The sequence below is a fragment of the Cherax quadricarinatus genome, chromosome 41 (assembly GCF_038502225.1).
Source record: "Cherax quadricarinatus isolate ZL_2023a chromosome 41, ASM3850222v1, whole genome shotgun sequence".
Classification (NCBI taxonomy): domain Eukaryota; kingdom Metazoa; phylum Arthropoda; class Malacostraca; order Decapoda; family Parastacidae; genus Cherax; species Cherax quadricarinatus.
Genome location: NC_091332.1, coordinates 33,134,690 through 33,159,987, shown reverse-complemented (window position 1 = coordinate 33,159,987; position 25,298 = coordinate 33,134,690). Strand labels below are relative to the sequence as shown.

Genomic DNA, 25,298 nt, shown 5'->3' with positions numbered 1-25,298 from the left:
CTCTTATACCGTAGTGATCAAGTTTGTGGAGTAGGATGTCGTGGTCTACTGTGTCAAAAGCTTTTCTTAGGTCAATAAAAATTCCTAGTGGATATTCCTTATTTCTTGATGAACACAGAGTTCCATGAGTCTGGCCCTGGGGCAGAGTGCATGGGCATGTCATTTATCGCCTGTTCGAAGTCATTTGGCGTCAGGATAACATCGGATAGGCTTGTGTTAATCAAATTTTGTGGCTCTCTCATAAAAAATTCATTTTGATCTTCGACTCTCAGTCTGGTTAGCGGCTTGCTAAAAACTGAGTCATATTGAGACTTGAGTAGCTCACTCATTTCCTTGCTGTCGTCTGTGTAGGACCCATCTTGTTTAAGTAGGGGCCCAATACTGGACGTTGTTCTCGATTTTGATTTGGCATAGGAGAAGAAATACTTTGGGTTTCTTTCGATTTCATTTATGGCTTTTAGTTCTTCCCGCGATTCCTGACTCCTAAAGGATTCTTTTAGCTTAAGTTCGATGCTTGCTATTTCTCTGACCAGTGTCTCCCTACGCATTTCAGATATATTGACCTCTTTTAGCCGCTCTGTTATTCTTTTCCGTCGCCTGTAAAGGGGGCGCCTGTCTCTTTCTATTTTACATCTACTTCTCCTTTTTCTTAGAGGAATAAGCCTTGTGCATACATCGAGTGCCACCGAGTTAATCTGTTCTAGGCATAAGTTGGGGTCTGTGTTGCTTAGTATATCTTCCCAGCTTAAATCGGTTAGGACTTGGTTTACTTGGTCCCACTTTATGTTTTTGTTAATGAAGTTGAATTTGGTGAATGCTCCCTCGTGACTAGTCTCATTATGTCTGTCTGGGGCTCCACGCATACATGTCTGAACCTCAATTATGTTCATAAGTTGGGGTCTGTGTTGCTTAGTATATCTTCCCAGCTTATATCGGTTAGGACTTGGTTTACTTGGTCCCACTTTATGTTTTTGCTATTGAAGTTGAATTTGGTGAATGCTCCCTCGTGACTAGTCTCATTATGTCGGTCTGGGGCTCCACGCATACATGTTTGAACCTCAATTATGTTGTGATCTGAGTATATTGTTTTTGATATGGTGACATTTCTTATCAGATCATCATTGTTAGTGAAGATGAGGTCTAGTGTATTCTCCAGTCTAGTAGGCTCTATTTTTTGCTGGTTTAAATTGAATTTTGTGCAGAGATTTAAAAGCTCGTGTGAGTGTGAGTTTTCATCAGAGCTGCCTCCTGGTGTTATTACTGCAACAATATTATTTGCTATATTCCTCCATTTTAGGTGCCTTAAGTTGAAATCCCCCAGGAGCAAGATGTTGGGTGCAGGAGCTGGAAGATTTTCCAGACAGTGGTCAATTTTTAACAGCTGTTCCTGGAATTGCTGGGATGATGCATCCGGAGGCTTGTAGACTACCACAATGACTAGGTTTTGGTTCTCGACCTTTACTGCTAAAACTTCCACTACATCATTTGAGGCATTAAGCAGTTCTGTGCAAACAAGTGACTCTGCAATGTACAGGCCAACCCCCCCCCCTTTTGCCTGTTCACTCTGTCACATCTGTATAGGTTGTAACTTGGGATCCATATTTCGTTGTCCAAGTGATCCTTTATGTGAGTCTCAGTGAAAGCCGCGATCATTGCCTTTGCCTCTGCAAGCAGTCCACGGATGAAAGGTATTTTCTTGTTTGTTGCTGGCTTTAGACCCTGTATATTTGCAAAGAAGAATGTTATCGGACTGGTGGTATTGTTGGTACTGGGGGGGGGGATTTTTTTTCCGGCATTAGTATCTGTGTCTGTTGGTTTGAAGTGGAAGCCATCGGCTGTGGTTCCACTCCAGGAATGACTGGATTTGGTGTACGATTTCTGCGATTTCCTGCCAGTTTTTTTTCCTTCCTGGCACTAAAAACCTCTCCCTCTTGAGTGGCTGTGGCTACTCAGATTTTCCCATGGCCTGGATGTTTTGTATCTTTTTGTCCCCTTTAGATGGTATGCCTGGCAATTTAAGTTATAGCACAGTCTTTCCTGTACTGAAGAGGTACACAGTTCAGGGTGAAAAAGCTTACAGGAAGGGAGTTTGCATTTTCCTATTGTCATATAGGCATGGCATTTTCTAGGGTGGTCATAGTTGCACGTCCCGTCTGTTTTTCCAGATTTTCCATGCCAGCAGATACCAAGTGCATAGTATGTGCACAGGCTTTGTTTCCGTTTGCCTTTGGTTTCTGTGACTGTATTCCCTGTTTGTGCATGTTTCCCTGTCGTACTTCTATCCTCCCTAGCACCAACAATGGAGCTCCCGCCAGTTGTTTTTGGTAATATATCCTCACTATTGCAAGTGTAGTCCTCTTGTTTGCTATTTCCTGTGGTATTTCTAGTTTGCAATATTGGTTTTATCTTATCTTTGACTACACTTGTTTACCTACTGTGGGTCCTGTCCCCTATGAGGTCATTTATATGTGTTCCTTCCTGCGTATAATTCCCGACTACCTGGACAAAATCTCCAGCTTCACCATTACTGTCTCCCAGGACAGCACCTCCAGCTTCACCATTACTGTCTCCCAGGACAGCACCTCCAGCTTCACCATTACTGTCTCCCAGGACAGCACCTCCTGCTTCACCATTACTGTCTCCCAGGACAGCACTATCAGCCCTGCATTTACTGACTACCAGGACTTCATCTCCAGCCTTACAGTTTGTGACTACATGGCCAGTATCAAGGGCAGTACCATTCAGCCCAGACTTTTTATGTTCCCATCTGTTGTAGAAATTGCTGACCTAGAAAATGTACAGAGAACCTTCACGGCGCGCATAACGGAGATAAAACACCTCAATTACTGGGAGCGCTTGAGGTTTCTAAAACTGTATTCCCTGGAATGCAGGCGGGAGAGATATATGATTATATACACCTGGAAAATCCTAGAGGGACTAGTACCGAACTTGCACACGAAAATCACTCACTACGAAAGCAAAAGACTTGGCAGACGATGCAACATCCCCCCAATGAAAAGCAGGGGTGTCACTAGCACGTTAAGAGACCATACAATAAGTGTCAGGGGCCCGAGACTGTTCAACTGCCTCCCAGCATACATAAGGGGGATTACCAAGAGACCCCTGGCAGTCTTCAAGCTGGCACTGGACAAGCACCTAAAGTCGGTTCCTGACCAGCCGGGCTGTGGCTCGTACGTTGGTTTGCGTGCAGCTAGCAGTAACAGCCTGGTTGATCAGGCTCTGATCCACTAGGAGGCCTGGTCACAGACCGGGCCGCGGGGGCGTTGACCCCCGGAACTCTCTCCAGGTAAACTCCAGGTAAACTCACCCATTTGACCATAAACAGAAATTTTAATCTCAATCTTAAAATAATGAATCCTGTGATACTCCAATACTGAAACTATGTACTGTGCCAAAACAAAAGCATTCACATTGCTAAACTCACAAACTAGTATTTAGTCACTTAGCTATGAGACCAACTTACCTTATAATTTGTAATATTTTAAAATTAAGAATTAAACTAAGTCTGCCCGAAATGCCTAGCCATGCTAGGTGTTCTAGTCGTACACTCTGTAATGCCTAGCCATGCTAGGTGTTCTAGTGGTACACTCTGTAATGCCTAGCCATGCTAGGTGTTCTAGTGGTACACTCTGTAATCATTATTTTACTACCTGTAAACCACACTATAACCAAATTCTGTAAACTCAGCATTGTAATTCTTATAGAGAATAAACTTTGAATTGAATTGAATTGAATGTGCGGTGTTTGTGGTGACTGGTGGAGGCCATGTGCGGTGGTGGTGGTGGAGGCCCTGTATGGTGCTGGTGGTGGAGGCCATGTGCGGTGGTGGAGGCCCTGTGTGGTGCTGGTGGTGGAGGCCATGTGCAGTGGTGGTGGTGGAGGCCCTGTGTGGTGGTGGTGGCCCTGTGTGGTGGTGGCCCTGTGAGGTGGTGGTGGCCCTGTGTGGTGGTGGTGGCCCTGTGTGGTGGTGGTGTTGGAGGCCCTGTGTGGTGGTGGTGGCCCTGTGTGGTGGTGTAGGCCCTGTGCAGTGTTCCTGGTGGAGGCCCTGTATGGTGCTGGTGGTGAAAGCCCTGTGTGGTGGTGGTGGCCCTGTGTGATGGTGGCCCTGTGAGGTGGTGGTGGCCCTGTGTGGTGGTGGTGGCCCTGTGTGGTGGTGGTGTTGGAGGCCCTGTGTGGTGGTGGTGGCCCTGTGTGGTGGTGGAGGCCCTGTGCGGTGTTCCTGGTGGAGGCCCTGTGTTTACCTGGAGTTTACCTGGAGAGAGTTCCGGGGGTCAACGCCCCCGCGGCCCGGTCTGTGACCAGGCCTCCTGGTGTATCAGAGCCTGATCAACCAGGCTGTTGCTGCTGGCTGCACTCAAACCAATGTACCAGCCACAGCCCGGCTGGTCAGGAACCGACTTTAGGTGCTTGTCCAGTGCCAGCTTGAAGAGTGCCAGGGGTCTGTTGGTAATCCCCCTTATGTATGCTGGGAGGCAGTTGAACAGTCTCGGGCCCCTGACACTTATTGTATGGTCTCTTAACGTGCTAGTGACACCCCTGCTTTTCATTGGGGGGATGTTGCATCGTCTGCCAAGTCTTTTGCTTTCGTAGTGAGTGATTTTCGTGTGCAAGTTCGGTACTAGTCCCTCTAGGATTTTCCAGGTGTATATAATCATGTATCTCTCCCGCCTGCATTCCAGGGAATACAGGCTCAGGAACCTCAAGCGCTCCCAGTAACTGAGGTGTTTTATCTCTGTTATGCGCGCCGTGAAGGTTCTCTGTACATTTTCTAGGTCAGCAATTTCACCTGCCTTGAAAGGTGCTGTTAGTGTGCAGCAATATTCCAGCCTAGATAGAACAAGTGACCTGGTGGTGTTGGAGGCCCTGTGGTGCTGGTGGTGGAGGCCATATGCGGTGGTTGTGGTGGTGGAGGCCCTGTGTGGTGCTGGTGGTGGAGGCCATGTGCGGTGGTGGTGGTGGAGGCCCTGTGTGGTGGTGGTGGCTCTGTGTGGTGGTGGAGGCCCTGTGTGGTGGTGGTGGCCCTGTGTGGTGCTAGTGGCCCTGTGTGGTGCTGGTGGCCCTGTGTGGTCCTGGTGGTGGAGGCCATGTGCGGTGGTGGTGGTGGAGGCCCTGTGTGTTGGTGGTGGCCCTGTGTGGTGGTGGTGGCCATGTGTGGTGGTGGTGGCCCTGTGTGGTGGTGGTGGCCCTGTGTGGTGATGGTGGCCCTGTGTGGTGGTGGAGGCCCTGTGCGGTGTTCCTGGTGGAGTCCTTGTGTGGTGCTGGTGGTGGAGGCCCTGGGTGGTGGTGGTGATGAAGGCCCTGTGTGGTGGTGGTGGCCCTGTGTGGTGGTGGAGGCCCTGTGTGGTGGTGGTGGCCCTGTGTGGTGGTGGAGGCTCTGTGTGGTGCTGGTGGTGGTGGCCCTGTGTGGTGGTGGAGGCCCTGTGCGGAGTTCCTGGTGGAGGCTCTGTGTGGTGGTGGTGGAGGCCATGTGCGGTGGTGGTGGTGGAGGCCATGTGCGGTGGTGGTGGTGGAGGCCCTGTGTGGTGCTGGTGGTGGAGACCATGTGCGGTGGTGGTGGAGGAGGCCCTGTGTGGTGCTGGTGGTGGAGGCCGTGTGCGGTGTTGGTGGTGGAGGCCTTGTGTGGTGGTGGTGGCCCTGTGTGGTTGTGGCCCTGTGAGGTGGTGGTGGCCCTGTGTGGTGGTGGCCCTGTGTGGTGGTGGTGGCCCTGTGCGGTGGTGGTGGTGGAGGCCCTGTGTGGTGGTGGTGGTGGTGGAGGCTCTGTGTGGTGGTGGTGGCCCTGTGTGGTGGTGAAGGCCCTCTGCGGTGTTCCTCGTGGAGGCCCTGTGTGGTCGTGTTGAAGGCCCTGTGGTGCTGGTGGTGGAGGCCATATGCGGTTGTGGTGGTGGTGGAGGCTCTGTGTGGTGCTGGTGGTGGAGGCCATGCGCAGTGGTGGTGGTGAAGGCCCTGTGTGGTGCTGGTGGTGGTGGTGGCCCTGTGTGGTGATGGTGGCCTTGTGTGGTGGTGGAGGCCCTGTGTGGTGGTGGTGGTGGAGGCCCTGTGTGGTGGTGGTGGTGGTGGCCCTGTGTGGTGGTGGAGGCCCTGTGTGGTGGTGGTGGCCATGTGTGGTGGTGGTGGTCCTGTGTGGTGGTGGTCCTGTGTGGTGGTGGTGGTGGTCCTGTGTGGTGGTGGTGGTCCTGTGTGGTGGTGGAGGCCCTGTGTGGTGGTGGTGGCCTGTGTGGTGGTGGTTGTCCTGTGTGGCGGTGGTGGTTGTCCTGTGTGGTGGTGGTGGTCCTGTGTGGTGGTGGTGGTGGTGGTCCTGAGTGGTGGTGGTGGTCCTGTGTGGTGGTGGTGGTCCTGTGTGGTGGTGGTGGCCTTGTGTGGTGGTGGTGGCCCTGTGTGGTGGTGGTGGTCCTGTGTGGTGGTGGAGGCCCTGTGTGGTGGTGGTGGCCCTGTGTTGTGGCGGTGGTCCTGTGTGGTGGTGGTCCTGTGTGGTGGTGGTGGTGGTCCTGTGTGGTGGTGGTGGTCCTGTGTGGTGGTGGTGGTCCTGTGTGGTGGTGGTGGGGGCCCTGTGTGGTGGTGGTGGTCCTGTGTGGTGGTGGTGGTGGTGGTGGTGGTGGTGGTGGAGGAGGCCCTGTGCTGTGGTGGTGGTGGTGGTGGAGGCCCTGTGTGGTGGTGGTGGTGGCCCTGTGTGGTGGTGGTGGCCCTGTGTGGTGGTGGTGGTGGTCCTGTGTGGTGGTGGTGGTCTTGTGTGGTGGTGGTGGTCCTGTGAGGTGTTGGTGGTGGTGATGGACCTAGGGTGTCCCGTAGCTGGATCACTAGAGCACTCGCCGCACACACACAGGTCGGGAGGTCGAATCCCCGGTACGGCTGGATAATATTAGGGACGCGTTTCCATAAGACACCAGCTGACCCTGTTCACCCATCAGTAAAATGGGTACCTGGATGCTAGTGGACTGGTGTGGGTCGCATCCTGGGACAAAACTGACCTAATTTGCCCGAAATGCTCAGCATAACAAGGGGCTTTCTATATTGTAGTATGTCATTGATGTCAGCTAGGCCTATGTACATGTACTTACAGAAATAAAGATGATATTATTATTATTATTATTATTATTATTATTATTATTATTGTTATTATTATTATTATTATTATTATTATTATTGTTATTATTATTGTTATTGTTATTATTGTTATTGTTATTATTATTATAGTTATAGTGTGGTGGTACGGCCGAGTGTGTTGGTGGCCCTATATGCCAACAACAACAATCCTGGGAAGGTAAATCTTATAATACATTCTTAATTATGTTGATTGTAATATATTATGTAATGGTGTTGATGTTAAACACCTGCAGTAGTTGTTGCAGGTGTTGATATGTTGTGAAGGATTACTGTTTGAGGTATATTAAGATGGTTGATTGTTAATACCGCTTCCCTGCCTGCCAGGTATCTTGAAAAGCTCTTTATTCAAGGTATAAAAGCTAGGCATGTATGAAGTGCTCTTGATTCAAGGTATTTGAACCAGGAAGATACTTTGGAAGGCTCTTGATTCAAGGTATTTGAGCTAGGCAGGTGTTACGAACATAGTTGGTCCTGGGTTATAGTGCTTTTCGTAACAAACTAACAAACTTAACACATCACAGACAGCACTACAGATCTTCCTCTTAACAAACATTAGTAAGCCACCACTGGAATACAACAAAGTTTCATTTAGACTCCATGACGAGGCCTCAATAAGGAAGTTCACAGCTGACCTAGAGACTGTTGACTGGCCTACAGAATTCTCCAAGGCCAATGGTATTGATGACAGGACAGACATTTTTCTTAACAAATTACTTAGACTATACAACAAACATTGTCCTATAAAAACGAAACAGATCACAAATAAACGGCTTGGTTGCCCATGGCTAACCAACACCATTCTGAAATCCATTAATAAGAAACACCAATATGAAAAGCAATATAGACAGGGCTTAATACACAAAGATATTCTTAATCAATATTCAACAGTTCTCACCAGAGTAATAAAGAAAGCCAAACAAAAATACTACTCCAGCAGATTCACTGACAATAGAGGAGATATAAAAAAGACCTGGAAAACACTTTTCCAGATTCTGGGGACCCACAAACTGAAAAAAAAACAAGAATATTGTTCTAACTAAACCTCATGAAACACCACTGCAACCCACTGAAACAGCTAACAAGATAAACGACTTCTTCTCAACCATAGGATCTAGTCTTGCCAGTAAAATCCCACGTACCAACGCCCATGCCAGCAACTATCTAGATGGGAATTTCCCAACTTCCTTCTATCTTGCACCAACTGAGCCCACCGAAGTCACTGAGATTATAAAGTCACTTAAAAATAACTCAGGGAACCTGTCTCATGTCCCACCATTATTGTACAAGCGAGCGGCCCATGTCCTTTCGCATGCTATTTCATTACTTTTTAACAAGTCACTAGAAACTAGCACTTTCCCGAAACTACTCAAGACAGCAAGGGTTACACCAGTACATAAAGGTGGTGACCCTACAGATGTAAACAGCTATAGGCCAATATCAAACTTAACATTGCTATCCAAAATCTTCGAGAAACTTGTGCACAGGAGACTGTATTCATTTATAACAGCACAAAACATACTCAACCCCTGCCAACTTGGATTCAGGAAAAATAAAAGCACTTATGATGCAATTGTAAAAATGCTAAATCTGCTTTACACAGCATTGGAAAATAAGGAATATCCACTAGGAATTTTTGTTGACCTAAGAAGAGCTTTTGACACAGTAGACCCCAGCATCCTACTCCACAAACTTGACCATTATGGTATAAGAGGCCATGCGCTTGCGTATTTCAAATCCTACCTTACTAATAGATATCAGTATGTCACCATTAAAGACACAGCATCATCAGCATGGCCACTTGATACTGGAGTTCCACAGGGAAGTGTCCTTGGACCCCTGCTCTTCCTCATTTACATCAATGATCTTCCAAACGTATCCCAGCACCTGAAACCCATTCTCTTTGCTGACGACACGACTTATGTCATCTCTGACCCTAATCTTACCACCCTCAACATCATTGTTAATGAGGAGCTGCTCAAAATATCAACTTGGATGACAGCCAATAAACTTACACTTAAAACTGACAAAACCTACTATATTATTTTTGGTAGCAGAGCAGGTGCTGCGCAACTAAACATTAAGATCGACAGCACTCTAATTGCCAGACATAATGAGGGCAAATTCCTAGGCCTATACCTCGACAACCTGAATTTCAGCACCCACATCCAACACATATCAAAAAAAATATCCAAAACAGTTGGGATCCTCTCCAAGATACGATACTACGTGCCGCAAAATGCCCTTCTCACACTGTACCATTCACTCATTTATCCATACCTCACCTATGCTATTTGTGCTTGGGGATCAACTGCAGCAATACACCTAAAGCCAATAATAACTCAACAAAAAGCTGCAGTAAGAATAATCACTAAATCCCATCCCTGGCAACACCCACCCCCCCACTCTTTATAGATCTAAACTTACTCCCTGTTCAGAACATCCACACTTACTACTGTGCAATCTGCATTTACAAGACCTTAAATTCCAATATTAACCTTGACCTAAAATGCTTTCTTGATAGTTGTGATAGGACCCACCAGACACAAACATCTCTATGACATTCCCCGTGTCCGACTAAACCTTTACAAAAATTCAATGTATGTCAAAGGCCCTCAAATCTGGAACACCCTACCTGAAAACTCTAGAACTGCAGACTCATTCACCACCTTCAAAACTACCGTTAGAAAGCATCTTATCTCCCTGATACACCCCGTCAACTGAGTACATAAAAACCACCTGGTGGTTCACACTTACACTCACTCACTCACTCACCCATATGACTATAAGCACATAAATATGTACCTTAATCTTAAAATAATGATTCCTAACTAGTCACAAGTTTGCCTGTGATACTCCAATATAGAAACTATGTATTGTGCCAAAACAAAAGCATTTACATTGCTAAACTCACAAACTAGTATTTAGTCAACTTACTCCACAATTTGTAATTATTTAGGGTTAAGAATTAATATAAGTTTGCCCGAAATGCCTAGCCATGCTAGGTGTTCTAGTGGCCCCCTCTGTAATTAGTATTTTATTACATGTAAACCACACAGTAATCAAAATCTGTAAACCGCACATTGTAATCTTTATAGAGAATAAACTTTGATTTGATTTGATCTAAGGGTCTTCATTCGTGGAGGAAAAGGAATTTCCTTGGTTTCTATTTAATTTATTAATAACCAAAACCACTTAAATCCACTTTATCTTATTTTGCACTATGAGTAGAACACTTATTAAAACATCACAGTACTAGGATATGTATTTACAAATGGCTCTGAGTGAGTCACGAAATATCAGTATATGTACAGGGACAGGCATTGCTTTAAAAACTTGAACACCACATTGATAGAACTCTTACATAGGGTTCACTCTGCAATAAGCCCTGTACACCACAGAGGCTTGATCACTTGGCCTCACTTTCTCTAAGAGCTTCCCAACCGCCTTCTCCAACCGAGATATGTCTTAGCAATGAGTTTCCAAAAATTCCTGGTATTTCCTAAGGAGGCGAATGTTGGTCTAGAGGTGGACACTTCCCGAGACCCTTCCTGGTCCAGAGGAAGGTATGAACTGAGCTCAGTGAGGCTTTACCAGCCCGCTTTGACTCGGTCGGAGCAGGGGTTGAGCAGCTCAAATCACCTACTAGTGCTTGGCCAGGTGGCACCAGCAGTTGAGACTAATTAAACAACCTACCTATATACAAAACTAAGTAATACGACCAGATAATATTATAAAGTCGAGTAAATTCATTTTAGCTACTAATGGAATTACTCCTGAATATAATATTAAGTGAAATAGCAAAAATAACATGTAAAAGTATACCATTGTGATAATAACAAGTAGAAACAGTCTACTTAAAATGAACAAAAGGATGTAACAGCAGGTATCTTGAAAGGCTCTTGACTGAAGGTATTCAAGCTAGGCAGGTATCTTGAAGGGCTCTTGATTCAAGGTATTTGAACTAGGCTGGTATCTTGAAAGGCTCTTGATTCAAGGTATTTGAGCTAGGCAGGTATCTTGAAGGGCTCTTGATTCAAGGTATTTGAACTAGGCAGGTGTCTTGAAGGGCTCTTGATTCAATGTATTTGAACTAGGCAGGTGACTTGAGGGGCTCTTGATTCAAGGTATTTGAGCTAGACAGATGTCTTGAAGGGCTCTTGATTCATGGTATTTGAGCTAGGCAGATATCTTGAAGGGCTCTTCATTCAAAGTATTTGGGCTAGGCAGGTATCTTGAAGGGCTCTTGATTCAAGGTATTTGAGGTAGGCAGGTATCTTGAAGGGCTCTTGATTCAAGGTACTTGAGTTAGGTATCTTGAAGGGCTCTTGATTCAAGATATTTGAGGTAGACAGGTATCTTGAAGGGCTCTTGATTCAAAGTATTTGAGCTAGGCAGGTATCTCGAAGGGCTCTTGATTCAATGTATTTGAACTAGGCAGGTATCTTGAAGGGCTCTTGATTTAATGTATTTGAACTAGGCAGGTGTTTTGAAGGGCTCTTGATTCAAGGTATTTGAACTCAGGCAGGAGAGATACATGATTATATACACCTGGAAAATCCTAGAGGGACTAGTACCGAACTTGCACACGAAAATCACTCACTACAAAAGCAAAGGACTCGGCAGACGATGCAACATCCCCCAATGAAAAGCAGGGGTGTCACTAGCACGTTAAGAGACAACACAATAAGTGTCAGGGGCCCAAGACTGTTCAACTGCCTCCCAGCATACATAAGGGGGATTACCAATAGACCCCTGGCTGTCTTCAAGTAGGCACTGGACAAGCACCTAAAGTCGGTACCCGACCAGCCGTGCTGTGGCTCGTACATTGGATTGCGTGCAGCCAGCAGTAACAGCCTGGTTGATCAGGTCCTGTTCCACCATGAGGCCTGGTCACAGACCGGGCCACAGGGGCATTGACCCCCGGAACTCTCTCCAGGTAAAGTCCAGGTAGGCAGGTGTCTTGAAGGGCTCTTGATTCAAGGTATTTGAACTGTGCAGGTGTTTTGAAGGGCTCTTGATTCAAGGTATTTGAACTAAGCAGGTGTCTTGAAGGGCTCTTGATTCAAGGTATTTGAGCTAGGCAGGTATCTTGAAGGGCTCTTGTTTCAACGTATTTGAGCTAGGCAGGTGTCTTGAAGGGCTCTTGATTCAAAGTATTTGAACTAGGCAAGTGTCTTAAAGGGCTCTTGATTGAAATTATTTGAACTAGGCAGGTGACTTGAAGGGCTCTTGATTCAAGGTATTTGAGCTAGGCAGGTGTCTTGAAGGGCTCTTGATTCAAGGTATTTGAACTAGGAAGGTGTCTTGAAGGGCTCTTGATTCAAGGTATTATAGCTAGGCTAGGCAGGTATCTGGAAGGGCTCTTGTTTCAAGGTATTTGAGCTAGGCAGGTGTCTTGAAGGGCTGTTGAATGAAGGTGCAGTGGACCGTTTAATTTCATCATCCCTGTTCTGTATGTAAAACTATAGTTATTCTCTATAAAATGTATTTTTTGTTAATATTTCCCGTAAGAAATAATGTAAATCCAATTAATTCATTTCAGACACCCAAAAATATTAACAAAAAAAATACATTTTATAGAGAATAACTATAGTTTTACATTTAGAAAATGGATGATGAAATTCTAGGGTCCACTGTATTTGGTGCTTCCTGTCCTGTTATTTAGTTCAAACTTGGGTTATATGACCCCAATGGATTTAGGGCTTCCCTGTAACTATAATAATGATACTACAACAGTGATACCACGCATTTCCGGCCTGCCATTATTTGAACCTTGCCAATATCTGAACAGGCCCTGGGAAAGGGCAAAATTCTAAAATTATTACCGAAACTTCCGAACAGCCGTTCAGATGTTTGCTTGCGGGGGTTGTATGGATGCCAGTGCACTGCGACCACTCCTTGAAGGCTTGGTTCACAGCAAGAATTTTCAAGGATTGGCTTTTGAACTCTGCAGTGCCTGAGATCACTTGCTACCAAACCAAAACCTTGAAAATAAGCTGACAATGCTCCTGCACATCCCCACATGTCTCAACTGGTTGCTCATCATGGCCATATCAGAATTATGTTCTTGCCATCGAATACCACATCACTCGTCCAACCCATGGATCAGAGTGTGATTGTGGCCTTTAAGAGGCTATATCACCAAAGATTCTTGGAGGACATGATGGTGGTAATTGATGAAAAAGGCCAAGATGTGGGAGCCATGACCCTGGACAATTTTAACAAGTACAACCTGCATGCTGTCATTATAACCTCGCCCAGGCCTGGAATGATGTCCCACCATCAATCCTCACCAATGGCTGGATTCGGCTCCTTCATGGGATCGATCCAGTTATTGATTTTAATGGATTCGAGGCGAAAGATTTCCATTGCCAGTTACTCACGGCTGGGGGAAAAACTACAGATGACGTGCAGGGCTGGCTAGAGTGTGACGAAGACGACCCTGGTGTGTAATCTCTGACAGATGCAGAGATTACAGAATCGGTGTTGCACCCGGAACATTCTGAAAGTGACGACAATGACAATGATGACCCAATGCCTCCAAGACCAAAAACTTCATCAGCAAGGGCAGGTGTCAAAACACTTTTGGAGTATTTCGAGCATCCACTGTCCACAGCCCATTTGAAAAGTTATGGTCCTGTGGTCTGTGAAATCTGGGAAGCTGTAATTCAAGCCCAGAGTGTCTAGTCCCACCACCAGACGACGTTGGACTTGTTTTTGAAGCCTACAGTGCTGTTGCTGATGGTGATATGATAGGGTACAGGTGGCGATATGATGGTACGGATGCGCATTTTTCCCCCTCATGTATCCGGAAACTCCATGTTTCTGAACCAGTCCCGACCCATGTAGTTCAGATATGAGAGGTATCATTGTAATAGTATAGGTCATTTAATGATTATTTAAACCTTTCATAATCCTGGCCCCTGATATTAATATTGCTCTCAGTGTCCACTTTAATTTTTTTTCTTCTAAAATGGTAGAGATTATTTTTCTGAAAGTAATGGCACAAAAAGTATGAAATTTGATGGAAAACTTATGGAATTACTCAGGTACAAAGTTAGCAGTCTTGACGTAATTTATGCACCAGCAATTTTGCTGAACTTTTGAGTCCTATTTTAAGCCAGTTCCATTTCTCTATTCAACAAAATTCTTAGCTATTTAGTAAGTTTATTTAGGTACAGTTATACAAATTATGAGATATAGTAACGTATGTAAATTACCCATCAGGAGAACACAAAAAAATGTTACAGAAAGTGACATTGTCTTCCATTCTATCAATTGAGCACAAGAAACTGCCCATTCAGTTATTACATCTGCCCTATAAAGTGCAGAGAAGTCAGTAATTTGGCAAATTTTACACAAAATTAACAAAAATACAAGTTTAGAAATTGAACGGAAAATAAACAGTGTAGACCCTCCTGGCACTATAAAAACTTTAACTGTGTTCATTAGCCATGTCTTCAGGTCTCTGCTGTATTACACTTGGCTCACATTTTGAATTCTTAATCACACAAAAGTAGAAGATTTTCTGATCTTTCTCAGATAAAAAATGTAACCATGAATGATTGGTCATGGTTGACAGCATCTCAGTTATTGAATCAGACCTATTCAGAACCCATAAAACAGATTGTGGGGGAGGGGAATGTTGGGGAAGCCTTACACATCCTCAGGAAAATTGTCAAAAATTAAATATTTACTCTACTTTAACCCTGTCAGGGTTGGTGCCGTACTAGTATGCGTAAATTCTAGTGCCTTCGAATCTAGTGAGAGAAAGCTGGTAGACTTACATATGAAAGAATGGGTCTATGTGGTCAGTGTGCCCAGTATAAAAAAAATCCTGCAGCACACAGTGCATGAGAAAAGTCTGACTGTGTTTTTGGTTTAAAACAGCGAATTTGCAGTGTATTTTCATATGGTGTTTATGGTTGTATTCTCGTTTTCTTGGTCTCATTTGATAGAATGGAAGATATATTACAGAAATAGTGATGATTGTGATTGGTTTCACGATGATAAGTACCTTGAAATTGAGTTCAAAATAGCGAAAATGTTAAATTTTTGCCAATGTTCAAGAGTAAATGAAACATATCACGCGTCCAATACACATCAACTGGTGAGTCTAACATTCTTTCACAAGTGCACTGATATTATTTATACTGTTTTTACAATGATGCAGTAAATCATCTATTTTTTGTGAGAATAAAAATTCAAAATGGAAATAAAAAGTAATGTAAGAGGGGCCTGGAGATGTGACTAATGAACAGATAAAATGATATTTTAGTGCCAGGAATGTCTGTCTGGTTTAATCTGGATCCTATTTTGAAATTGGCATCTTTTGAAATTTGCGTGAAATTAGCCAAATTGTCAAATTCTGACTACTTTATTGGGTAGTTGAAGTCAGTAAATGGGTAGTTTCTTGTACTTAGTCGATAGAACAAATGGAGTTCTAGCAAAATAGCTATGATTTTAGTAGAAACCCATCAGTTACACAACCCAGGGCAACATGGGTTTAGAACAGGTCGCTCCTGTCTGTCTCAACTATTGGATCACTACGACAAGGTCCTAAATGCACTAGAAGACAAAAAGAATGCAGATGTAATATATACAGACTTTGCAAAAGCCTTCGACAAGTGTGACCATGGCGTAATAGTGCACAAAATGCGTGCTAAAGGAATAACAGGAAAAGTCGGTCGATGGATCTATAATTTCCTCACTAACAGAACACAGAAAGTAGTCGTCAACAGAGTAAAGTCCGAGGCAGCTACGGTGAAAAGCTCTGTTCCACAAGGCACAGTACTCGCTCCCATCTTGTTCCTCATCCTCATATCCGACATAGACAAGGATGTCAGCCACAGCACCGTGTCTTCCTTTGCAGATGACACTCGAATCTGCATGACAGTGTCTTCCATTGCAGACACTGCAAGGCTCCAGGCGGACATCAACCAAATCTTTCAGTGGGCTGCAGAAAACAATATGAAGTTCAACGATGAGAAATTTCAATTACTCAGATATGGTAAACACGAGGAAATTAAATCTTCATCAGAGTACAAAACAAATTCTGGCCACAAAATAGAGCGAAACACCAACGTCAAAGCATGTCGGAGGATCTCACCTTCAAGGACCATAACATTGTATCAATTGCATCTGCTAGAAAAATGACAGGATGGATAATGAGAACCTTCAAAACTAGGGAGGCCAAGCCCATGATGACACTCTTCAGGTCACTTGTTCTATCTAGGCTGGAATATTGCTGCACACTAACAGCACCTTTCAAGGCAGGTGAAATTGCTGACCTAGAAAATGTACAGAGAACCTTCACGGCGCGCATAACGGAGATAAAACACCTCAATTACTGGGAGCGCTTGAGGTTCCTAAACCTGTATTCCCTGGAACGCAGGCGGGAGAGATACATGATTATATACACCTGGAAAATCCTAGAGGGACTAGTACCGAACTTGCACACGAAAATCACTCACTACGAAAGCAAAAGACTTGGCAGACGATGCAACATCCCCCCAATGAAAAGCAGGGGTGTCACTAACACATTAAGAGACCATACAATAAGCGTCAGGGGCCCGAGACTGTTCAACTGCCTCCTAGCATACATAAGGGGGATTACCAACAGACCCCTGGCAGTCTTCAAGCTGGCACTGGACAAGCACCTAAAGTCGGTTCCTGACCAGCCGGGCTCTGGCTCGTACGTTGGTTTGCGTGCAGCCAGCAGCAACAGCCTGGTTGATCAGGCTCTGATCCACCAGGAGGCCTGGTCACAGACCGGGCCGTGGGGGCGTTGACCCCCGGAACTCTCTCCAGGTAGACTCCAGGTAAACTCCAGGTAGGAATTGGCCAAAAATAGGGCTCAAAGTGGGCAAAATCGCCGATGTGTAAATATCGTTGAGACCGCTAACTTTGCAAGTGCATAATTCCGTAAGTTTTCCATCAAATTTCATACTTTTGGTGTCATTACAATCAGAAAAAAATTATTATTTCATAAGAAAAAATAATTTTTTTTTTCTGAATATTTTTTGACCCTGAGAACAAGGTTGGGAGAGGGCCTCTCACCCCTGAATAGGTTAACCCATTAACTGTCCAAATGTTGATTTACATTCTTACCACTAGCGCTCCAAACGTAGATCAATGTTTTATTTTTCCTGCCTTCGAATTTGGTGCCAGAAGCCTGATAGGCCTAGGCAGTATAGAATGGATCTTAACACTCAGTGTGCACAGTATTAAAAGAATCTGGGACCACTTAGTTCCTTGCGGCCAGCACCAGTTCAATTGAGCACCCGCTAGAGCAAACAGCGTGGCAAACCCCAGGGATTCACTAATGCCTTGTCGTGATGTGTAATACATGTTCAGCTGCTTGGCCATCTATGTCTCTATCTGTCTCTATCTGTCTCTGTCTATCTCTGTCTCAGAGAGAGCCGCTTATGGGCCAGAATCAAGAACTAAGTTAGTTTATTTAGGCACAGGTACACATAAGCTCAGTTATCATACAAAGTGAAAATTATCTATGATAACCAAAAAAAAAAAAAGCCAAAGTGCTATACTCTGCTTGTAGATACAAGGCATAAGCATGACTGTGACAAGTAATATATATTTCCACTTGTTCAGATGCGATGATTCTGCAACATGTGTAATACCAGTTGGTTCATGATTGCCTGCCTCTGAGAGAGAGAGAGAGAGAGAGAGAGAGAGAGAGAGAGAGAGAGAGGAAGGAGACAGAGAGACAGACAGACAGAAAGAGAGACAGACAGACAGATAGACAGACATGTTTATGTGTGTGGAGCAGTGAAAACAAATAAACAAACATTTGCCAAGGTTCACCAGTGAAAGATCAGCAGTGTAGAGTGACTGCACCATCAGCAGTGTGGAGTGCACCATCAGCAGTGTGGAGTGCACCATCAGCAGTGTGGAGTGCACCATCAGCAGTGATGAGTGCACCATCAGCAGTGTGGAGTGCACCATCAGCAGTGTGGAGTGACTGCACCCCTTCTTTTTACATATAGATGCGAGTGGTTATGCAGCGGGTGCTGTGCTGCTCCAACAGTCAACATCCACTGACATTCTCCATCCTATATGTTACTATTCATCTAAGCTCAAATGACACCAGAAAAGTTATGCCACTATTGAGAAAGAGGCTCTAGCTCTTGTGGTGTCCTTAGAACATTTTGACGTGTATTTGGGCACTTCCCCATTTAAAATTAACGTTTTTTCAGACCACAATCCACTCACCTATATAAACACAGTGAAGAGTAAAAATGCTAGGATCATAAGGTGGGCTCTCAGAATCCAGCCTTACTCTATTAGTATACAACATATCAGCGGTCATTGTAATGTAATTGCTGATGCTCTGTCACGTCCTTAATTATCATTATACAGTGGACCCCCGCATACCGGACGCCTTGCATAACGGACAATCCGCATACCGGACGCTTTGATCGCTAAAATTTTGCCCCGCATACCGCCCAAAAACCCGCTCAGCGCCCTTCGTCCGAGACGCGTCCAATGTGCGGCCTGAGCCAGCCTCATATGTTCCCCCGGTGGCATTGTTTACCAGCCAGCCTCCGCGGTAACATTCAAGCATACAATCGGAATATTTCGTATTATTACAGTGTTTTCGGTGCTGTTTCTGGAAAATAAGTGACCATGGGCCCCAAGAAAGCTTCTAGTTCCAACCCTACAGCAATAAGGGTTAGAATTCCTATAGAAATGAAGAAAGAGATCATTGATAAGTATGAAAGTGGAGTGCGTATCACCGACCTGGTCAGGTTGTACAAGAAACCCAAATCAACCATCTCTACTATTGTGGGCAACAGAAAGGCAATCAAGGAAGCTGTTCTTGCCAAAGGTTTAACTGTGTTTTCGAAACAAAGATCGCAAGTGATGGAAGATGTTGAGAGACTCTTATTGGTGTGGATAAATGAAAAACAGCTAGCAGGAGATAGCGTCTCTCAAGCGATCATAAGCGAAAAGGCTAGGAAGTTGCATGAGGATTTAATTAAAAAAAGGCCTGCAACTAGTGATGATGTGAGTGAATTTAAGGCCAGCAAAGGTTGGTTTGAGAGATTTAAGAAGCGTAGTGGCATACATAGTGTGATACGGCATGGTGAGGCTGCCAGTTCGGACCACAAAGCGGCTGAAAAATATGTGCAGGAATTCAAGGAGTACATAGAAACTGAAGGACTGAAACCTGAACAAGTGTTTAATTGTGATGAAACAGGCCTGTTCTGGAAGAAAAGGCCAAGCAGGACCTACATTACTCAGGAGGAAAAGGCACTCCCAGGACATAAGCCTATGAAAGACAGGCTTACTTTGTTGATGTGTGCCAATGCTACTGGTGATTGCAAAGTTAAGCCTTTATTAGTGTATCACTCTGAAACTCCCAGAGCGTTCAGGCAAAAGAATGTCCTCAAGGATAATTTGTGTGTGCTGTGGAGATCAAACAGTAAGGCATGGGTCACTAGGGACTTTTTCTATAACTGGTTACACCATGCATTTGCCCCCAATGTCAAAGATTACCTAAGTGAAAAGAAATTAGAACTTAAGTGCCTCCTGGTGTTAGACAATGCCCCTGGTCATCCTACAGACGTGGCAGAGCGACTTTATGGGGACATGAGCTTCATTAAGGTGAAGTTTTTGCCTCCTAATACCACTCCTCTCCTGCAGCCCATGGACCAGCAGGTTATTGCAAACTTCAAAAAACTGTACACAAAAGCTCTGTTTGAAAGGTGCTTTGTAGTGACCTCAGAAACTCAACTGACTCTAAGAGAGTTTTGGAGAGATCACTTTAATATCCTCAATTGTATAAACCTTATAGGTAAGGCTTGGGAGGGAGTGACTAAGAAGACCTTGAACTCTGCTTGAAAGAAACTGTGGCCAGAATGTGTAGACAAAAGGGATTTTGAAGGGTTTGAGGCTAACCCTGAGAGGAGTATACCAATTGAGGAATCAATTGTGGCATTGGGGAAGTCCTTGGGGTTGGAGGTTAGTGGGGAGGATGTGGAAGAGTTGGTGGAGGAGGACAATGAAGAACTAACCACTGATGAGCTGATAGATCAACTTCAAGAGCAAGAGGCCAGACCTGGGGAAACTGGTTCAAAGGAGGGGAGAGAGAAATTGAAGGAATTGCCTACTTCAAAGATTAAGGAAATGTGTGCAAAATGGCTTGAAGTGCAAACCTTTTTTGATGAAAATCACCCTCACACAGCTATTGCAAGCCGTGCTGGTGACTGTTACAATGACAATGTTGTGAACCACTTTAGACAAATCATAAAGGAACGAGAGGTACAGGCCACTATGGACAGATATGTTGTGCGAAAGAAGTCCAGTGACTCTGAAGCTGGTCCTAGTGGCATTAAAAGAAGAAGGGAAGTAACCCCAGAAAAGGACTCGACACCTCAAGTCTTAATGGAAGGGGATTCCCCTTCTAAACACTAACACTCTCTCTCCCCTCCTCCCATCCCATCAATCATCACCAGATCTTCAATAAAAGTAAGTGTCATGTAATTGTGCATGCCTTTTTCAGTTTGTGTGTACTAAAATTAACATTTCATGTGGTAAAAAAATTTTTTTTTCATACTTTTGGGTGTCTTGCACGGATTAATTTTATTTCCATTATTTCTTATGGGGAAAATTCATTCACATACCGAACATTTCGCATAACAGCCAGCCCTCTTGCACGGATTAAGGTCGCTATGCGGGGGTCCACTGTATTTAAATTAACGTAATTTTATGCCCAAATACCTTTTGTTACTTGCTACTTCAAATTCAGTAAAGTAACGTAATCTCTCCAGCCCATGTTAACTGATTATTCTATTTATATATTCACAGTAGTGGTGATATATGTGTGTGAGGAGGAGACAGTTGGAGACAGAAGCTGAGTGTTGAGTGTGTAGTGTTGTTTGGGCGATGTTTCTGAGTGGCGGAACAGTCCTGCCGCAGACCCCCCCCTCACTACACACCATTAAGTTACTGCACTCAAGCCTCATACGCAGATGTCCATACTGTCTCGCTTTCCACTACCACTATTTAAGAGTGGATTGCCATCTCCTGTCTATCGCACAAGAATTCTGTTCTAATAGACAGTCTCCACTACTATGATCGAGCCTCAACGTGTCATGCTTGTTTATGCTATCCTGTCTCTACACTGATGTACATAACCACGAGTATGCAGAGATACGATACTGTGTACTGCCCTAGTACAAGGGGCATAACTTAGTGAAATAGACACTGTGAAAAATAAGAAGTGCTTGGCACAAGAGTGACTGATTTATTTTTATATTAAATCGTGTTATTAAAGTGACATAAGTAATTATAAGAGTAATCATGTCATTTGTCGTGCTGGGGGGTATTGCGACCCCTGAATGAGTCACAATGTATATAATGTATATTACCTGTTCATATAATTTTATATTGCTTATATTTGCAATAATAGCTAAATCGTAAATATATTGTTTTATATTATTATTTAACTTAGTTATATTTATTGGGTATTTATTAGGTATATATTATTCAGTGCTCATAGTTCAAGTCTTGATTGTCTAACTACTGTAATTATCGCTCGTTGCTCGTTACGCTGCCGGCTTCTCTGTGTTGCTGGGCAGCAGCAGTCCACAGAGAGTCATGTGATCAGGGGGGGTGATCACACCTCACCTGGGTGAGACTGTCTTGCTTTGACTCGCCCTCTTTTCTGGTTTGGCTTGGGTTCCGACAAGACGTGTCTTCCTTACTGGCCCTTGTTGGAGGATCGTCTCTGTCGCTTTCTTGTTGTTGGTTCTGTGGAACTCTGTTCACAGAACATTGCCTAGACTTAGTGATTTTCGACGTTGTACTGAGGTTGTGTGTCGCTTAGACACTCTGAGAAACTCAGGTCCTGAGCTGTAGCTTCTGACCTAATTTGTACTGGTATCTGTGTACTGTCACAGTCGGGGATTTTCTTATGCTGAACTTAGATTCAGTAGTATGGGAGTTTTGTGACTTTTGTGGAGGATCTGCAGATGGTCCTGATTCTGTCGCTCTTGCTTGTTATATTGCTGCTCTGCTTATCAGTCATTTTATTGTTCAAGCAAGCTGTTCTGGTTGCCAGGTTGGTGAAGTTTATGTGAAGACTTTTAGTCAGTCACTGGTTAAGCCTAGTTGATTCTTCAGATATAGCAAACTACTTAGAGCACTTTCACACATACACACAAACTTACTTGTATATATTTGTATTATGTTGTCAAATTCTAATAATGTACCAGACGGTACTTATAAGCCATAAAGATGTGATATGTGCCTTCAGCACAATACTACTGTGATGAATGGTTTGAAAAACCAACAAGTTGAAGATTGAGACACTTATGCAGCATATGGGAATCTTTATTCAGGAAACGTTTCGCCACACAGTGGCTTCATCAGTCCAATACAAAGAGGAAGGCGTAAGGAGAGGAGGAGTATGAGGTAATCAGTCCCTCAGCCTGGAGTCGATGTGTTCAGTCCATCAATCTTGTAGAATGTACAGCATAGGGCCGTACAGCTAGGCAGGTAGGCAACCAGCCAGGCAGACAACCAGCTAGGCACTGAGGCATAGGGTCAGGCAAGGAGTCAGGCAGGCAGCCAGGCAGGCAACCAGCCTGGCAACCAGCCTGGCAGCCTTCCAGGCAGGTACCCAGCTAGACAGCCTGCAAGGCAGGCAAGCAGCCAGGCATCGTGGAAGGCAGTAAACCAGCTAGGCAGGTAGGCACCCAGGCAGGGAATCAGGCAGGCAGCTAGGGAGGCAGCCAGCTAGGCAGCCTTGGTATAAGTACTCAGGATGGTTTGGAACTGGGAGGACAAAGCGATGGTGAAGGCTGGAACTCAAGTGGCTTGCAGTCTTCGAGAAATATCTGAGTAGAGATCGCCGCCAGCCAGGAGACTCCACCACCACCACCATCACCCTCATTCTCCACTGACGTCGATCCAGTGATAACAATCTTTTTACAGCGAGATTTGCGAGTGTTGAGACATTTTTTTTTGTTCTCAGTGATTTCTTAGGGACTTTTTTTTGTTCTCAGTAATTTCTTAGTGACATTTTTTTTTGTTCTCTGTGATTTCTTAGTGACATTTCTTTTTCAGTGATTTCTTAGTGACATTAAGTGACTCTTGATTAGACTCAGTATTCATTACATTCTGTTGCAATATTTTTTTTTCTCTTCAGTGTTTAAAGTTTCGTGCTTTATTTTTTTTCCCTGTTGTGTTGTGTTCCTTTTTTTTATATATACAGTGGACCCTCAAGTTTCGGCAGCATCGAGTTTCGTGAAATTCGAACTTCGGCAAGTTTTTTTTGGCAAAATTTGGCCTCGAGTTTCGTGATTAGACTCGTGTTTTGGCGACCGTCCGGTGCCCGTCCGCCCATCACCACGCACACCAAGCCAGTCTCCCACACCATTCACGCTCAGTGTGCCATTGCTTTCCAACACGTGACCATCACATTGCGGGTTCATACAATACTTTTCATAATCCATTGTTTTTTGTGCTTGCAACTGCTAAATAAGTCATCATGGACCCAAGGGAAGCTAGTGCAAGCCCTTTGGTAAACAAAATGAGGAACACGATCCAGAGGGATTTTGAAGGGTTTGAGGCAGACCCTGTCCCTGCCAACCCTCTGCCTATTGTGGAAGGTGTTGTGGTATTGGGCAAGTCCATGGGGTTGGAGGTGAGTGACGGGGATGTGGAAGAGTTGGTGGAGGACCACAGGGAAGAGCTAACCACTGACGAACTGAAAGAGCTTCAACTGGAACAGCATCAGACCACAGCCGAGGAACTTGCTTCAGAGGAGGAGGAAAAGAGAGTGAAGGAGGTTCCTTCTTCAGTGATTAAGGACATGTGTGAAATGTGGAATGAATTGCAAAGTTTTGTTGAAAAGTATCACCCTGACCAAGCTGAAACAAGCCATATCTGCAACATGTACAATGACAGTGTTGTGTCCCACTTCAGGGAAATCTTAAAGAAACGGCAGAAAAAGACCTCTCTGGACAGATGTTTTGTGCGACAGGGGTCCAGTGACTCTCAAGTTGTTCCCAGTGGCCTTGAAAGAAGAAGGGAAGTAACCCCAGATAAGGACTTGCTACCTAAAGTCCTTATGGAAGGAGATTCTCCTTCCAAACAATAGTGCACACCTTCCTCCTATCCCCTCCTCCCATCTTCCATCCACCCAGAAGTCTTCAGTAAATGTAAGTGTAATGTTATTATTATTTTGTATATGTATGTACTTGATTTCTCATTGATTTCAGTATACACATCTTTATTTAATTTGAAAAAAAATATTTTATTATTATTATTATCACACTGGCCGATTCCCACCAAGGCAGGGTGGCCCGAAAAAGAAAAACTTTCACCATCATTCACTCCATCACTGTCTTGCCAGAAGGGTGCTTTACACTACAGTTTTTAACCCTTTCAGGGTCCGTCCCGTAGATCTACGGCTTTATGTTCAGGGTCCAAACCGTAGATCTACATCATGAGCTCAGCTCACTCTGATAAACTGTGAGTGGTAAATTTGGGCCTAGATCTGAGAGAATACATCTATGTGGTATGTGTGCACCACATAAAACAAATCCTGCATCACACTGTATATAATGAGAAAAAAACTGAGACCCTGATTTTCGATTAAAACAGCGACTTTGCAGTGTTTTTTCGTATATTTTTTATAGTTGTATTTGTGATTTCTTGGTCTCATTTGATAGAATGGAAGACATATTTCCAGAAATAGAGGTAATTTTGATTGGTTTTAGCACTGGAAATGGCATGAAACTGAGCTCAAAGTGGCGGAAATGTTAATTTTTGCCGATGTTCAAGAGTAAACAAACGACCTCACACGTCTAATACATGCCAGCTGGTGGGTCTAATATACATTCACAAATGTGGTGATGATATTTATACAATTATTACAATATTGCATAACAGTAAATCTTCTGTTTTTTGGTGTGAATAAAAATTCATTATGTGAATAAAAAATCAAAATGGAATTTATTTGTAAAGCCTCAAAACATAACTAATGAACAGAGGAAATGTTAGTTTAGTGCCAGGAATACCTACATTGTTTATTCTGGACCATATTTTGAAATTGGAATATTTTGAACTTTGTGTTAAATTGGCCAAATTACCAATTTCCAGTCTATTTTGTAGTTGAAACAGTTGACTTGGCAATTTCGTGTGCT

At 44.3% G+C, this 25,298-nt stretch overlaps 1 protein-coding gene across 1 annotated transcript in view; it reads left to right on the top strand.

Annotated features, from left to right (window-relative positions):
• Positions 1-7,202: 7,202 nt before the first annotated feature.
• The window catches only part of LOC128695778 (sulfotransferase 1E1-like), a 200,534-nt gene continuing 182,438 nt past the window's right edge, over positions 7,203-25,298 (top strand). The window contains exon 1 of the mRNA XM_070093141.1: positions 7,203-7,279. The gene's annotated coding sequence lies outside the window, so the exon portion shown is untranslated. The remainder of the gene's footprint in view (positions 7,280-25,298) is intronic.